Source organism: Rhinoderma darwinii, chromosome 4, assembly GCF_050947455.1.
Source record: "Rhinoderma darwinii isolate aRhiDar2 chromosome 4, aRhiDar2.hap1, whole genome shotgun sequence".
In the NCBI taxonomy this organism is placed as follows: Eukaryota; Metazoa; Chordata; class Amphibia; order Anura; family Rhinodermatidae; genus Rhinoderma; species Rhinoderma darwinii.
Genome location: NC_134690.1, coordinates 225,507,614 through 225,523,974, shown reverse-complemented (window position 1 = coordinate 225,523,974; position 16,361 = coordinate 225,507,614).

The following is a 16,361-nucleotide window of genomic DNA, read 5'->3' as shown; positions in this document are numbered from 1 at the left end:
AGTGACAAGCCATAGCAAAAGGCTCTATGAGGATTTTTGTTCAACTTGGTAATAGTTACCAATGAGAATTATTAATGTTTTTTTCATATTGAGCCCTAATAGTAACCTAATAAAGGGTTGTTATATTTACATTAAGTTACAGAATTGCTACTATTTTTTTTATTATAGTGCTATTTTGTGACCGCTACCATTTTTTACTATCGAGTACGTATGAAAATCATGATATGTATTCCAGAGAAAACTTCTGCATTTTCTTACAGAAATCACAGTTTGCACCACCATGTCAGTGTGAGAGAGGGATGGGGAGGAGACCGCAAACCCAACTGCCATGTTTTGAGGTTTTTTTTTTTATATTGCACAGGTGATTTAATTAGCTTCACTAAATCATTAATAAGCACATGTGTTTTCTTCATGGGAAATCCTCAAGACATGGCTTGTTGGGGTTCGTTTAGGACTTGTTTGGGAAACACTAGGCTAGAGCATTAAGAGGGGGTGAGAGAGCATGCTTCAAGGGAACACTCACTGACATCTAAACTAGCAGTTTCACATGCAGGTCACATGTCAGATCAGAGAGAGCAGGTCTAAAAAATGCAATGCAGAAATCAGCTAGAAGCATAGTTACACAGATACATATGTGCAGGGCCAGCCTTAGGGGTGTGCGACCTCTGCCATAGCACAGGGCGCATCACTCCAGCAGGTGGAAGGGGGCGCTTCGCTGGCTCCTTTCCCCTGCTTGTTTCAGAAGCGCACAAGACCAGCGACTCAGCAGCTGCCTTTTCGCCCGGGCGCTTCTTTCAGTGGCGTCACTAGCCCTATAGCGGCAGCTAGCAGCGACACCGGGCATGTGGGCACCCGTGCCGCCCATTGGGACCGTCCCCCCCATGGCCGGTGGCACTGCTATTAGCTGCTGCGGTTGCTGCAGCGGTAGCGACGCCACATTCAATAGTATCTGTGTCCTTAGGACGCAGGTACTATTGGATACTATAGCAGAGCAGGGAGGTATCTCCCTGATCTGCGATCTACTAGCGCCACTGTAGCTCCCTGAAGGAGCGGAATCCCCGTGTGGCCCGGGATTCTGCTCCTGGACGGATCGCTTGATGTCTCTGTCCATATATGGACAGTGACATCAGGACAACTCCTGTATCGGAATCCCCATCCCCCCACATCCCTCTTGTAGACAGTGCCCCCCCAAAAAAATGTTTTACTCACCTAGGCCCCGTTCCCATGACGAAGCGAGCTGCTCCACAACGGGATCCTTGCGTAGGCTGCCGTGATCCTGTAGCCTAGTACAGAGATTCCCAACCTTTTCGGACTCGAGGCACACCTACCAAAAATGATTTAGAGAAAGACAGAAAACGGCTGAAAACAAGCACTACACTCTTGTAGATAGCACCCCCCCTTCCTGTAGATCACGCCACTGTAGCTCCCTGAAGGAGCGGAATCCCCCTGTGGCCGGGGATTCCGCTCCTGGACAGAGCGCTTGATGTCTCTCTCCATATATGGACAGTGACATCACGGCCAACTCCTGAAGCGGAATCCCCGTCCACACCGTTGCCAACGCTGTGACCAGGGATTTCACTCCAGGAGAAGCCCTTGACGTCACTGTCCATAAATGGGCGGAGACGTCAGGGGCTTCTCCTGGAGTGGAATCACCGGTCACAGCGTCTCTCTGGCTACTGAGCCTCATGATAGACTGACACTTCCTGTTCTGTAGAGATCACTTCTCAGCAGTCATCTCATTCATTTTATCACAGGCAGGATTACAATAACAGGTAACACCTCTATATATAGATAAGACAGGATCCACCATTCACAATAGGTGATGTGAACAGAGCTCCCCTCCTCTCCCTTCCTGAGCAATGACCTCTGCACAGGCCACTTAACATGCATAGAAAACTCCCATATAAGTCAATGAGTCTCCTCTTCACAGATACCTATGGTCCATATCCATAGAATTTCTCAGCTTGTAGGACAGATAGTCATACCACGCAAAATAGTTAATAATTAACATTTACCATATGTCTTCTTTGTATACTTCATTTCCTAAACATTCTTTTATTTATTTTTTAGGATGTTAGAAGGCGTATATGTATAGCAACAATTTTTTTACATTTTCAAGAAATTTCCAAAACCTCATTTTTTATTTAAGGGACCAATTCAGTTCAGAAGTGGCTTTGAGGGGCCTATATAAAAACTGCACCCCTCAAAAGTATTCAAAACCGTAATTTTAAAATGTAAAAAAAACTCTCTGAAAGGCAAAACATTTTTTTATAAAAAGGTGCATCAGTGTGTCTTGTGTGACTTTATAAATACTTTGTCTAAAAAAAATTAATAATTTTTAATAAAAAGCTTCTCTTTAATTCTCTATACAGAGCAGCAGTACCTAGCGCTATTCACTGAATTCATCAGTCCTATCACATCTAAGTTCATAACTTAGATGTGATAGTTTACAGGTGGATCCTGCGTATCACAGATACGCAGGACCCGCCGTCACAGAAGCTGTCACGTTGGTTACATGGGCCCACTGGGCCGTACCTCTTTGACGGTATGGCAGCTGGCCAACGGGACACAGGTCACAGTCTATAGTTTGTATAGTGTACCTGTGGTAGCTCAGACAGTAGCAAGACAGGCTCGTCTGGGACTAGGCAGCAGGCAGGCTCCAGGCGTGGTGTAGCAAAACAGGCATGGTATACAGCACAGCACGACTTCAGCTCAACACGGTACTTGACCAGGATAGCACGGGATACAGGTTACAGGTAGCAGGAAGGGGAAACACTGGGAAATGGGGAACACTACGAGATAATTTGCTTAGACAGACTAGGGTATGAGAACAACGCTCAGGCATTGCAGGGAGGGGCTCAGCCCTTCTGATAGCCCAAGGTGCTCTGGGAGCAATCAGCTCAATCTCCCACCTGTGTGCGCTTTGGCTCCTTAAGTCTGGACAGAGCTGGCGAGTGCACCCTGGTGGTCACTGTGGAACAGGACGGCCGCATGTGCAGACATCTCTGGAGAGAAGGATGTCGACTGGATGGAAGGAGTTTGTGGCCAGCGACCACGGACGTTATAGAAGCTAGATACAGCTGCTCTGACTAGAGAATACAGAGCAGCTGTATCTAAAAAAAAGTTAAAATAATTTTTAATGAGTATTTACAATGTTACACAAAACACACTGATACACCTTTTTATTAAAAAAAATTGCCTTTCAAAGGTGTACATAGCCTTTAACACTTTTTTTTCTATAACACAGCAGGTATTTGTTAAAAGAGAAACACAACTCAATCTATATTATGCTGATTATGCAGTGTTTAGAAATATCTCATCTGTGGCTGTAGACTGCTACTCAATTCAACTACAGGCCTCAGAATGAAGTATTTTGGGGCCTCTTTTTTTATTAGGATGTCTTCCAGACACCATTTTAGTTTTGCAGTGGTATTAAGGTGCCAAAACAATACACTGTCAAAAGCACCTCATTTTGGAAACTAAATCCCTTAAGGAATACATCTAGGGGTGTAGAGAGTGTTTTGACCTCAAAGGTGTTTCGTAAAATTATTTCGCATTGGGATGTAAAATGAAAAATTAATTTTGTGGCACTACACCATATGTAAACTGCTGTTTGGTCACACGGCAGGGTTTAGAAGGGAAGGAGTGCCATTAGGCTTTTGGAGCGCAGATTTTGCGGAAATGGTTTTCAAGCACCATATTGCATTTTCAAAGACACTAAGGTACCAGTTATTACGGCTTCGGTCGTGGACTGCTGCCGCTCACCCTCGGCGAACGGCTGGGACCACAACTTCTTGGCCGTCTGCCGGTGTCCTCCCCGGAGATACCAGCTGGTGCGTTCTTTCCTTCCTGGACTGTGCGATGTGGTGCGTGTGCTCATTCCCGGCCTTAAAGGCCAGCGCGCACACTCCGTAAAAGTTCCCTATCCTATCCCGGGTGCACCCTGGACTATAAAAAGGCCTCCACCCTCCCACTCCTGGCCTGATCGTTGTTTGTACTTTTCCTATCTTCATATTGCAAATGGTCCCTTTGTGTTTTCCTGCTCCCAGTGTTCCCTGCATCCTATCTCCTGTATCCCGTGCTGTGTTTCATTCCTGAGCTTGCCTTGTATCGGAGTCGTGTTGTGCCGCCTGCTGGATATATGGACGGCGATGTCAGGGAATTCCACAGAGTCCCTGAGCAGAGCCTATACTAGGACTCTGCCTGGGACTCCGGCTCTAGGGAAGCTCCAGACATCGTGTGTCCATATATGGACAGCGATGTCAGGGAATTACACAGAGTCCCGGAGCAGAGCATATACTAGCGCTCTGCCCGGGACTCCGCTCTGGGGAAGACCCTGACAACACTGTCCATATATGGACAGCGATGTCAGGGAATTCCACAGAGTCCCCGAGCAGAGCCTATACTAGGACTCTGCTCGGGAATCAGCGCTGGGGACGACCCTGACAACACTGTCCATATATGGACAGCGATGTCAGGGAATTCCACAGAGTCCCGGAGAAGAGCTTGTATTAGCAGCTATGTGTCCTGCGGGCCGCAGATAACAGCCTCAGAGGCCGCATGCGGCCCTCGGGCCGCGTGCTTGAGACCCCTGGTCTAAACAGACCGACCAATCACAGAGATCGCCGGGGTGAAAATAGAAGTAATAATAGTTGTTGTTTTTTTATCAATTAACAAAATATAAAGTGAATGAACAGAAGAGAAATCTAAATAAAATCAATATTTGGTGTGACCACCCTTTGCCTTCAAATTGCATCAATTCTTCTAGGTACACTTGCACCAAGTCATCGATTTTGTAGGATTATAGTCAGGTGTAACCAATTATACCAAACAGGTGATAATGATCATCATTTTCATATGTAAGTTGAAACACAGTCATTAACTGTAACAGAAACAGCTGTGTAGGAAGCTTAAAACTGGGTGATTAACAGCCAAACTCTGCTACAAAGGTGAGGTTGTGGAAGACCGTTTCATGTCACAGGTCCACTATGGCAAGACTGAGCACAGCAACAAGAGTAAGGTAGTTATACTGCATCAGCAAGGTCTCTCCCAGGCAAAGATTTCAAAGCAGACTGGGGTTTTAACATGTGCTGTTCAAAGTCTTTTGAAGAAGCACAAAGAAACGGGCAACGCTGAGGACCGTAGATGCAGTGGTCGGCCAAGATACTTACTGCAGCAGATCAAAGACATATCATGCTTACTTCCCTTTGAAATCGGAAGATGTCTAGGAATGCCATCAGCTCAGAACTGTCAGAAACCAGTGGGACCCAGGTACACCCATTTACTGATCAGAGAAGTCTGGCCAGAAGGGGTCTTCATGGAAGAATTGTGGCCCAAAAGCTATACCCTCAACGTGGAAATAAGGCCAAACGACTCAACTATGCACGAAAACATAGGAACTGGTGTCCAGAAAAATGGCAGTTGATGCTCTGGACTGACGAGCCAAAATGTTAAATATTTGGCTGTAACAGAAGGCAGTTTGTTCACCGAAGGGCTGGAGAGCGGTACAATAATGAGTGTCTTCAAGCAACAGTGAAGCATGGTGGAGGTTCCTTGCAAGCTTGGGGCTGCATTTCAATAAATGGAGTTGGGGATTTGGTCAGGATTAATGGTGTGCTCAATGCTGAGAAATACAGGCAGATACTTATCCAAAATGCAATACCTACAGGGAGGTGTCCCGATTGGCTCCAAATTTATTCTGCAGCAGGACAACGACCCCAAACATACAGCCAATGTCATTAACCGTTAAGGGGAAGTATGGAGCGGGCTCACGGGTGATGGCTGTGTTACACAGCCAACACCTCACTGCAACGGGACGAAATCAAAGCTCACTTTGATTCCTCCCGTTTAACACCTTAAATGTTGCGGTGCAATCGTGACCGAGGCATTTAAATTGTTAGAATCAGGGGGGCGCCCCCTCAAAGACGCCATCGCGCCCCCCCTTCCTCGCAGCACGATTGTCCGTTTACAGTGGTTTTTATGCCAGCCTGGGGGCCTAATAAAAGCCCCCAGGTCTGCCATCTTTGTACTCCTTTGAAGCTTTGCTTCCGGCAGGGCTTCAAAGGAGACTGTCAGATTTACGATATACTGAAATACATTAGTATTGCAGTATATCATGCAAGCGATCCAACGATCACTGCTTCAAGTCCCCTAGGGGGACTAATAAAAAAAGTAAAAATCAGTTAAATAAAGATTTTTATAATGTTCCAAAAAAAGATATTAAAAGTTCAAAAAACCACCCTTTTCGCATTTTTTTTCCCCTAAAGCAATGTTAAAAAAAAAAAAAAAAATTAACATAGCTGGTATCACCACGTCCATAAAAGTCCGAACTTTCACAATATAGCGTTATTTAACCCGCTCGATGAACGACAAAGAAATTATATATATATGTATATATATATATATATATATATATATATATATATATATATAGTAAATCCTTTCAAAATACGAGACAGCACACCTTGATAGTAAAAAAAGTGGATTTATTCACCACATGCGACGTTTCAGCCCTACTCCATGGGGCCTTTCAAAAGCATATATAAAACATGCAAATTGCTGTTTTTTGGTCACCTTAGCTCTCCAAAATAAAGAAATAAAAAGTGATCAAAACGTTGCATGTACCCCAAAATGGTATCGGTGAAAACTACAGCTCGCCCCGCAAAATTTAAGCACTCACACCTCTAAATTTGATGGAAAAATAAAAAAGTTATGGCTCTCAGAATATGGCGATGACACAAAACCTTTTTTTTTTTTTTTAGCAAACTGTTTTCTTTTTTCAAAAGTGTTATAACATAAAACAAAACATATAAATTTGGTATCGCCGTAATCGTATCAACCTGTAGAATAAGGTGAATATGTAGTTTTTCGCACCTGATGGATTCCGTAAAAAACAAACCCCCCCCCCCCAAAAATAGTGTAACAGCTGTTTTTTTGCCCATTTCACCCCACAAATATTTTTGGGACAGATTCCCAGTACATTATGCGGTACAATAAATGGTGTTATGATAAACTACAACTTGTCCCACACAAAAAAGCCCTCATACGGCTATGTCGACGAAGAAATAGAAAAGTTACGACTTTTGGAAGGTGGGGAGGAAAAAACGAAAATGAAAAACTCAAATTGGCCTGGTCTTTTACCCCTTCAGGACTGAGCCTGTTTTGGCCTTCAGGACGAAGCCGATTTTTCAAATCTGACGTGTCACTTTATGTGGTAATAACTTCGGAATGCTTTTACCTATTAAAGTGATTCTGAGATTGTTTTCTCGTGACATATTGTACTTTATGTTAGTGAAAAAATTTGGTCGATAAATTCAATATTTATTTGTAAAAAAAACACCAAGATTTGGAGAAAATTTGCAAAAATTTGCATTTTTCTAAATTTAAATGTATCTGCTTGTAAAACAAATAGTAATACCACACAAAATAGTTACTAGTTAACATTTCCCATATGTCTACTTTATGTTTGCATCGTTTTTTGAACATTCTTTTATTTTTCTAGGACGTTACAAGGCTTAGAACTTTAGCAGCGATTTCTCATATTTTAAAGAAAATTTCAAAAGGCTAGCGATTTTGCCATTTTAAATACTTTATTTTTCACGGCATTCACCATGCGAGTTTAATAATGGTATATTGTAATAGTTCTGACTTTTACGGACACAGCGATACCAATTTTTTGTATTTTTTAATTTTTTTTACATTACTTTAGAGAAAAAATGTGAAAAGGTTTTTTTGGGACTTTAAATATTTATTTCATTTTTTTCACTAATAATAACTTTTTACACATTTTATTAGTCCCCCTAGGTGACTTGAACCAGCAATCAGTAGATCGCTGGTACAATACACTGCAATACTAATGTATTGCAGTATATTGTCATTTTTACAGGCACCTGTAAAAGCGCGACCGCTGTTCCTGTCCGTTAGTCCTTGGTGTCAGCTCTAATACACAGCTGACACCCGCAGCGTATGATGCAGGCTCAGTGCGTGAGCCCGCTCCATACATCAAACCCCACAATACGACATGCTATGTCTTGGTGCGCGAAGGGGTTAATGCGCAGCGGATGGTGCAGAGTAAAAATTACAATTTTCCACTGATATGCCATTTTAGAGCACAATATGTTGTGCCCAGTTTATGCCACTGAATACCTCATAAAATATTAACCGGGTTCTCCCGGGTATGGCGATGACAGATCTGTGGGCGTAAACTGCTGTTTGGGGGCGCTGTAGGGCTCAGAAGGGAGGGAGCGGCATTTGGCTTTTGGAGCGCAGATTTTCCTTGGTAGTAGTTCTGTTTGGCGTTTTGCTGGTATTTCAGTTTATAATGTTGGGGCAAATGTAAGCTGTGCGGGGTACATCAGGGTATAATAAGAGGGTATAATAATCCGCAGATATGTGGCCAGAGTCGCACTGATAAATGGTGCCGGATGTTATCTGCTTTTGGAACACTGCACATTTTGCATCGCCAAATTCTGAGAGCCAGAACTTCTTTATTTTTTCTTCACCGGAGCTGTGTGAGGGTTTATTTGTTACGGGACAATATGTAGTTTTCATTGGTACCATTTTGGAGTACATGTGATTTTTTTGATCACTTTTTATTAAATATGTTTTTTATTCTTGGTTTTTTTTTATGCCGTTCAACCTGGGCTATAAATGACCATTTTCATTTATTCTGCGGGTCGATGTGATTACGGCGATACGATATGTATATAGGTTTTTTATGTTTTGCAACGTTTGCGAAATAAAATCACTTATTTATAAAATAATTTATCTTTTGTGGCACCATATTCTGAGAGCCATAAATTTTTTATTTTTCAGTCAAAAAAGCTGTGTAAGGGCTTTTTGCGGGACGTGTTGTAGTTTTTATTGGCACCATTTTGGTACCACTTTTTATTGTATATTTTGTGAAGAGTGGTGACCAAAAAATAGTGATTCTAGCGTTGTTTTTTTACTTATTTTTTTTGCTGCGTGCACCGTGCGGGAAAAATAATATCATAGTTTTATAGTTGGGGTAGTTAAAAACGTGGTGATACCAAATATGTGTACTTTTTTTAACCTGTTCATTTTTTTCCTATAATAAAATACTTATTATAGGAAAAAAAGCAGTGTTTGTTTATGTAACATAACTTTTATTTTTACACTTTTTTTAAAAACATTTTTATTATCTTTTTTTTACTTGTCCCACTAGGGGACATTTAGACTTGCAGCTCTGATCGCTGCTAGAATACATTACACTACCTGTGTGTTCTAACTATCATTGTGATGTGACAGTCACTGGTCCTCCTAGGCTTCCGTACATGGCAGCCCGGAGGCCATTGTCTGGCCTCCGGTTGCCATGACAAGGATCGCCAGCCACCACAAATGCATGTGGGGGGCTGCCGATCTGCTCTAAACCTCTTCAATGCGGCGTTCACAATCGACCGCCGCATCGAAGGGGTTAATTGCCAATTTCAGTGCGACGGGCCGCTGATCGGCAAAACGGGGAGTGCAGAGCAGACACTTTGCACAGGAAGGGTATGTTCACACGAGGGCGTCCGTAATGGCTGAAATTACGGGGATGTTTCAGCCTGAAAACATCCCCGTAATTTCAGCCGTAACGGCATGTGCAGGCGCTTGAACGCCGCGTCCATTACGGACGTAATTGGCGCTGCTATTCATTGGAGTCAATGAATAACGGCTCCAATTACGGCCAAAGAAGTGACAGGTCACTTCTTTGACGCGGGCGTCTATTTACGCGCCGTCATTTGACAGCGGCTCGTAAATTACGCCTCGTGTGAACAGACAAACGTCTGCCCATTGCTTTCAATGGGCAGATGTTTGTCAGCGCTATTGAGGCGCTATTTTAGGACGTAATTTGGGCAAAAACGCCTGAATTACGTCCGTAATTAGTGCGTGTGAACATACCCTTAACCGCCGCTGTGGTGTAGCGCCGCGTGGCGGTTAACTGTTTGAAGCGCGGACATAACTGTATGCCCAGGTGCGTAAAGTTACTGCTCACCTGGACCTGCATTTACACCAAGGTGCGGGAAGGGGTTAAGAACTATCTTCAGCATAAAGAATCACAAGAAACCCTGGTAGTGATGATATGGCCCCAACAGAGCTCTGATCTCAACATCATTGAGTCTGTCTGGGATTACATGAAGAGACAGAAGGATTTGAGGAAGTCTATATCCTCAGAAGATCTGTGGTTAGTTCTCCAAGATGTTTGGAAAAACCTCCCTGCCGAGTTCCTTCAAAAAGTGTGTGCAAGTGTACCTAGAAGAATTGATGCTGTTTTGAATGCAAAGGGTGGTCACACCAAATATTGATTTGATTTAGATTTCTCTTCTGTTTATTCACTTTGCATTTTGTTAATTGATAAAAAAACAACAACTATTAACACTTCTATTTTTGAAAGCATTCTTACTATGCAGCATTTTCCACAAATGCCTAAAACATTTACACAATACTGTATATGGAGAAAAGTTATTAAAATGGTATAATCCATGATTGTATATGTATGTATTATAATCTACAAGATTATATATAATACCACTAAATTTTTACTCACTAAAATCACAGTTTATCTAGCTACAAGCTTATGTATAAATAGTAAACATAAATACCACATTCACACTACATTATCTACATACACCTCCCAACATTCATTCACCAATAACACATTAGACCAACATATGCACAGCTCTTACACAAACTCAAGTCCAGCCTTTTGTCATAAAACCGTTTGGTTATTGACAAAATTCCAGATGTAAAAAAAAAAAGTATAAAATAATTACCCGATAGACCAAAACTCATTAAAGTAAAGTTTAAAAAAAACAACAGATAACATATCAAAATTAATGTCTAATATTATATAAGTATATATTATATAATATTAAACCGTCACTACATAACTTATATAACCTAATATTTTAATAGTGCATTAAAAGGTAACTAAACTTTCCACAAACTTCTGACATGTCATAGTGACATGTCAGAAGTTTTGATCAATGGTTATCCGAGCACTGAGACCCCCTCTAATAGTTAAAACGAAGCGGCTCGGGTCAGCGCTGAGCCGCTTGGTTTCTCGGAAAGCAAATGTAACAGTGTACGGACTCAGTAGAAAGTCTATGGGCCTGTACACCGCTACGTCAGGTTTCTGAAAAAAGCCGATCAGAAATTAAGCGGCTCAGTACTCACCCGAGCGCTTCTGCTGCTTCGTTTTAGTGATCAGTGTGGATCTCAGTGCTCGGACCTCCACCGATCAAAACTTCTGACATGTCACCACGACAGAAGTTTGTTGAAAGTTAAGTTACACTTTTTAAAAGCTACAAATAACTCCTGCACACAGGCTATGAAGTTAGCGCTATGAAGCTAGGCTGTCATCGCTGTTTGTGTAGGCAGCAAAGGAAATAAATTATGTGAGAACCATAGGAAACTACCCCACATATTAAGCATCTAACATCACCAACAGAAGCCAGCATAAAAAGCCAGATGTCTCACCGACTTTAAGACATCTTGTAGCTGGCAGTATATCCCGAGAGCTGCATTCTATCTTCTCCATACACCTGGCCGACTGCTGGCTGGGTGCAAAGTGCAGCCAGGTCCTAGCGATGGAGGGTCTAATGAGCACATAGAGGATCAAAAGGGAGTCTGCAGGACTAGGCAAAATGCATGTCTTTTCTAAACAGACAGATGGTAGATTTTCTAGAATGCCCCGAGTTTACAACACTGTGATCATGGCCCATTAAAGAAACTCCCTATATTATAAGGATGAATCCTTATGGTAAGTGTAAACTTTTTAAATTAAGGATTGCTAATTTCAATATCATATGTATACAATGTAGCAAGAGAAAGTGAACAAAGACAATCTGCAACAGATGTTCCTTATAAAACAAAATACGTAACAGTTCAAAAGTGTAATTGCAAATAAGGGGTGTGATTAAATTGCCAACTGAATAACATTTATCAATCATTTCCATTATAACACAATTAAATGTGATATGAAATTACAAAATGGAAGGCGGCCGATTCTGAGTTTTATGTTTGTTTACTTCAATGCTGTCTACTGATCTATTGTGAGGTTATTCAGCTGGTAACGCTGATACAATCTTGACAGCTAAAGGGAGAATGACTTTGAAAACAGTATACATCATGTATATTCATATCAATATTTGATATTCAATTTCAGATTTTTTTCAGCAAGGAACATATAGCATAATCATGTACTTTTATTACATACAAGTGATTGTGTGTATGTCATATATGACAGATGTTATCCTCAATTTTCATTAATTAACCATATACAGTTTATAGCTAATCAGATTATCAACAGATGACTAGAGTGCAATGATCCATTTTTTGGCCTGGACCTGTTTACTTGTGTGTAACAATAGAACACGATGTTAACAAAAGATCTGTATGAAAAAGGTCCAATGCCATAACCCATAACATATGTCTATGAAGTTAAAGGCTGAAAGGGGGACGGGTAAATCTTAGAACTTTGTTTCCCCCTTTTGATCCAACTTCAACCAGAAGGGACAAATGGACATTGGTAGTGGACAAGTTATAAACTGGGAAGGAAGCTGGATACCCAGGCAAAACTGAGTAATAATGTGAAGCTTGGTGTGGAGAAACTCGAGTGGCCTGCACAGAGCCCTGGTCTCAACTCCATCGAACACTTCTTGGCTGAAGTTCTAATACTAATTGTGAGCCAGATATGCTTGTCCAACATCAGTGTGTGACCTCACAAATGCTCTTTTGGCTGAATGGGCATAAATTCCCACAGACACACTCCAAAACCTTTGCAGAAGAAGGGAGAATGTTATAGCTGCAAAACAGGGCCCAACTCCATATTAACTCCCATGGTTTTGGAAATGGATGTCTAACAAGCTCATATAGGGGTGATGGTCAGGTAACCTTTTGGCCATATAGTGTATAAAATCTTCTAGTTCTGCCCTTTTTGAAGCCCAGTACCGTATTACTAACTAGAGATAGAGATATCATATATTCCATATGTTTGTTTTAGAATAAACATCTAGTGAAGACCACTATTTGCTGTATATAGAATGTCAAGAGCAGAACCTGCATAAATAATAGGATTCACAAAGTTAGAAAACATCTTACAGAAACCATATCCATAGGTTAAACCACAGGAAGTTGCTTAAATAATGGACAGTACACAATTACCTACAGTAAATGCCACCTATTATGGCTAAAACCAATGTGGCAGATTTACTAATGCAATCTAAGTTCTTAGACAGTGTAAACTTAGACCAGGCAGTCAGAAGATGTGCCAAATTTATCACAGAGTTGAATACTGTGTGATAAATTTGGCACATTTTATTTGAACTATTAGACACTTTTCTCCTTCTTATACCACCTTTGATTTGGCTTAGTGTGCAACAGAATTTTGTGACAGTTTTTTTGGAACACGATGTCGCATCTTACGGGGTGCCCCCTTTTCAGTTAAGCCATACCTCTTTTTCAGGACACTTTTTAAAATATGTGTGTCATCCGTGTGTCATCCGTGTGTCATCCGTGTATGATGCGCGGCTGATTTTCGTGCAGCCGCCATCATAGAGATGAGGCTAGTCGACGTCAGTCACTGTCCATGGTGCTGAAAGAGTTAACTGATCGGCAGTACCTCTTTCAGCACCCTCGACAGTGCATTCCGATCACCATATCGAGTAACCTGTTTAAAAAAAAAGAGGTTCGCACTTACCGAGAACTTCCCGGCCGTTGCCTTGGTGACACGTCCTTGGTGACGCGTCCTTGGTGACGCGCCTCTCTTGACATCTGGCCCCACCTCCCTGGATGACGCGGCAGTCCATGTGACCGCTGCAGCCTGTGCTTGAATTGTGATTGGCTGCAGCTGTCACTTGGACTGAATTGTCATCCCGGGAGGTCAGACTGGAGGAAGAAGCCGGGAGTTATCGGTAAGTCAGAACTTTTTTTTTTTTACACGTTCACGTATATTGGAATCGGAAGTCACTGTCCAGGGTGCTGAACCAGTTTAACTCTTTCAGCACCCTGCACAGTGACTGTCTCCTGCCGGGTTCGGTCAAAACGAGTTCGGCCGAACCCGGTAAAGTTCCGTTCGCTCATGTCTAAAACACTCCGTTCGGATGTTTGTAAACAGAAAAGCACGTGGTGCTTTTCTGTTTACATTCAGTTTGACAGCTCCTGCGCGAATCACGCAGTTCGCACGGAAATGCTTCCATGCGACCTTCGTGGTTTTCACGCACCCATTGACTTCAATGGGTGCGTGATGCGCGAAAAACGCACGATTATAGAACATGTCGTGAGTTTTACGCAACGCACTCGCGCTGCGCAAAATTCACGCATCGTCTGCACTGCCCCATAGAGTAATATAGGTGCGTACGACACGCGTGAAAAGCACGCGCATCGCACGCGCGTATATTACGCTCGTGTAAATGAGGCCTTAAAATTTAAGTCTCAGAACATGAAATAATATAGACACATTTGGTATCGCCACAACCGTAACAACCTGTACAATAAATGTAACATTATTTATGATGATTGGTGTATGGTATAAAACAAAAACATTAAAAATGCAGCGGAACTGCTTTTTTTTCTGCATTTTTACCAAAATAAAAATTTATATAAATTAAACGATAATGTATTTGTACCAAAAAATGGTACCTGCATAAAGTACAACTCGTCTCGCAAAAAACAAAGTCTCATACAACTACGTCGTACAAAAAATAAAAAAGTTATGGGCGTCGGGATGCAAAGAGGGAAAAACAAAAACATTGTTCTGTCCTCAAGGCCAAAATTGGCCGAGTCCTTAAGGGGTTAATACATATGCCCCAATGAGTTTAAGCCTGAGGGTGATTAAACTTCATACCCTGACCACTAGTGCTCAGTTGACAAAAACTCAGATGAAAATGTTTATTCTTGAAGGGTTCTTATTCTTAATTTCTATTTATAGTCATATAATCTTAGTTTAAAAGTACACAGATAAAATGCATGAGAGATAATATATAAAGTGATCTGTGTAAAGCTAATTGTTCAAAATTTCTTTGAGATTGTGCTTCACTTGAGCGCATTGTGAGGAAATCATATTAACCCTGGAATCATACATGCAGTTTTTGTGGCAGTTTTCCCACTTCTACTGATGAAAGATTGATAGCTTTTTCTAAGACTAGGCCATCTATTTTTGCTTTGGCTAAACCCCTTTAAATATCTTTAAATTCAAGGTACCTCGAAAATAGTTACATCATTTAATTTTGTTTCAATAAACATGTAATTTAATTCTACTCAGGAAACAACTAGTTATAGATAGTCTTTTCATGTCTAGCCTTTATTAGTGTGACTTTACTGGTGCTAGGTTGCTGTTAATAATTTATGATAACAATTGTTAGAAAATGAATGAATGTTTAGGTCTCAATTACCATAGCGCTGAGTGAAACATAACCGGGGAACTCGATATAACTTCTAACTAAAACTCACAATCACTTTATCTTTGCCGGCTTCATGACAGAACGCCTGCCGCTCAACCTATGTATTTGGAGTCGCATTTGAAGTCCTTTTTGTTCATTAAATAAAGTAAATGCATAAAAATTAGAACACCATGTAGTAGGTTACTGACTAAAGGCCCAGCATTAATTATGGATTAATTATTCTCTTCATTTAATTGTAGATGTATTTGTGTTAGACCTTCTACATGTGGGTTCATTGTAATGCAATGTATAATAAGAAAAATTAACTCATTGTTAATGAATAATACAGATTTTTAATACAGTCGGTACACTGACATTTTATTACTCATGAATATGTATCTTTCATTTATTTTAACAGAACAGTGTAATTTGTCTTATAGTGTATAAGTTAATAATAAGTAAATGAGAGCTCCAATGCACTTTTGTATGTGCACTCCATTTGCTGAGAAATGTTAAAGAAGATTATGCAAGGGGTTATGTCAAAATTTGGTATAATTAAATTAATGTGCATTCCCATATACAAAAAGAAAATAGGTCTTATACTGTATTTAAATACGTCTAATATCACGTCTCACTTGGGTTGAGGCCCTCAACCACATCATGCACATGGAAGAACTTAAAGCTGGCGATGATGGGCATTTAGACTCCTTTTTTGCAACATGGATCTCATGGGTAACCTTCAGGTCTTCTGACCGTTTCGATCCCTGGGTTAATGGTACTTGACTGCATTCTCCTCTATTTTATTTTGGTCTAACTTATTAAACAGTTATGACAATTATATCCCGTCCTCCCCCCCCCCACTTATATTCCCCTCCCCACCTACCCAGATCCGTCTTTATGGTTGTCTTCTACCTTTATTTTCTTTTTCCCTTCACTCCTTTTTGGATTTAATTTTATCATTTATATATGTTGACTGAAATA